The sequence below is a fragment of the Neophocaena asiaeorientalis genome, unplaced genomic scaffold, assembly GCF_003031525.2.
Source record: "Neophocaena asiaeorientalis asiaeorientalis breed wild unplaced genomic scaffold, Neophocaena_asiaeorientalis_V1.1 scaffold105, whole genome shotgun sequence".
In the NCBI taxonomy this organism is placed as follows: Eukaryota; Metazoa; Chordata; class Mammalia; order Artiodactyla; family Phocoenidae; genus Neophocaena; species Neophocaena asiaeorientalis.
Window position 1 is genome coordinate 3,851,875 of NW_020172162.1, and position 2,249 is coordinate 3,854,123.

Genomic DNA, 2,249 nt, shown 5'->3' on the forward strand with positions numbered 1-2,249 from the left:
TTAGGTTGAGGCACCCTGCGTGTGTCTATAACTTTGTGCTGCTGCCGCGGCCGCCCTGCTCGTGGAAGGGAGGAGGAGGAATGTGGAAGGCAGCAGCGCGCAGGCTGACAGGCGGTTCTTCAGGCGGGCTGCGGCGGCGGCCGGAGCGCCTCTTCTTGGCCGAGGTTGCGCGCCCCCTCCTCGCCCTGCCCCGGCCCTGCGCGGGATTGTGAGTCCTCCCCCCTCGTTCCTGAAGAGAAGGAACCCAGGTAGGCGCCGGAGCTGTGCAGCGGGTCGGCCGCCTTCCCGGTGACTCCGGATCTGCTTCTGAGCTGGGCCAGGCGCTTCCCTTTTCCCTCCCCGTGACTCGGTGTGCGCGCCGCTCTTCTCTCCCGCTAGTGTTTTTAAAGGACTTGAGTGAAGGGGGGAAACTGTCAAGATGGCAGCAGCGGGAGCCAGGAGGTGATGAACGTGCTGGTCCGGGTTTTCTGGCGGCCCGGGAGACTTGGTGCTTCCCGACCTGTTGGAAGATTGACGTTCCGACTTGCCCCCTCCTCTCGCTCTTACAAGGAAGGGGGTGGAGTACACGACGCCCGCGGGAAAATAAACCACACAAACCCCCAAAGTGGCCGTTGCTGCTCGGCTCGACCCTTTGCAAATACCCGCCGAGCTGCTTGCCCCCCTTCTTCCCTCTTTCCTTTTTTTCTGGAAGTGACAAGGGCCCGCTTGCTCTCGGACCCACGTTCACCCTCTCAGCCCGCGGGCGAAGAGGGGAGAAGGAGCGGCTTGACGAGTAAGCGGCGCAGCGAATGGCGACGCGGCGCAGAGATCCCGGGTCACGCGCTTGTGGATACAATGACATCATCTGTTTGTACGCGTCGAACTAGCTTGGTGCAGGGGCGGGGCCTCGCGTCACTTGAGTGACGGGTCCTACGCAAAGCCTGGAGCCTGGATTCGGCCGGGTGGGCGGATTCCTGGGTACGCTGGGTTGGACCTTTTTGTGTACAGGGTTGTTGCGGAGTCCGCTTTGGACTCCCAAGATATTTCTAGTGACTTGGAACGATTTGGGGGGTGGGGGCGGGGAAAGATATTTATAAACCAAAGCGGATAGAATTTTGGTGTGCGTGTCGCGTGTCTTGCATTCTTAGTGCACAAATGAACAACCCTCTCAGCCCGCGGGCGAAGAGGGGAGAAGGGAGATGCCCGCGCCTTCTCCGGGCTTGGGCCCTCCGTTAGGAGGGTGGGTGGCAGGGGGGCGCGGAGGCGGCAGGGCCAGGGACTGGGAGAAGAGCCGAAGACGCCACAGACTTTGGCGGCGTCGCCGCGGGAAGCACTTGAGCGGGCTGGAGCGAAACATAAACAAACGCACGCCCGCCCAAGACTCGGGCTCCGACCACGGCTGGGCTGCGCCAGCTCCGGCTGCTGCCCGCTTTAAAGGCGCGGCCCGCGCCCCTCCCCCTTCTTCCCCGCCCCTCCCCCTTCTTCCCCGCCCCGCCACCTAGCCCAGGAGAGACCTGCAACGCTGGGTTGGACCTTTTTGTGTACAGGGTTGTTGCGGAGTCCGCTTTGGACTCCCAAGATATTTCTAGTGACTTGGAACGATTTGGGGGGTGGGGGCGGGGAAAGATATTTATAAACCAAAGCGGATAGAATTTTGGTGTGCGTGTCGCGTGTCTTGCATTCTTAGTGCACAAATGAACGACTTTGGGTACTGATCGTAGGATAAGGACTTGTGAAGATATTTTTCTAAACCTAAAGGAGTAGCTTTCTTTTAAAAAGTAAAAAATGCACAATTAGGTGTTTCGCCGTCATTTAAAAATTAGTCTCATTATTTCCCATTCACAGTTGTTCAGAATTTGTTCTTGCATTTAGGAATGTGGAATAATCTGCTTTTCTACCGAGTTACACTTCTCCCCTCGTTTGCCGTGAAATTCACGAAAAGTGAAACACGATTGCGGTCAAGCGTCCTAGGTTAGTGCAAACCTCTTGGTGCCTGATCAAATCTGAGGGCATCGGTTTATCGAAGTCCTGAGGGCACCAACATCTTCGCTTGCCAGTATTTTCACGCTGAGGTAACCCTTGCCATCTACGGTCAGTATCTTATCTCGGGTGTTACCTGGTGTCGGGTTCTAATGGGGAACCGGACACCAGGGCGGGCGCAGAGCCTGGCGGAGGGACGCGCTAGCTGGGGACCCCCGGTTCCAGGCACCCTGCTCCGAGTCAGGGAGGCCACGCGACTGCGCTGGTGGAGGCTTTGGGGCTCTGCGGGC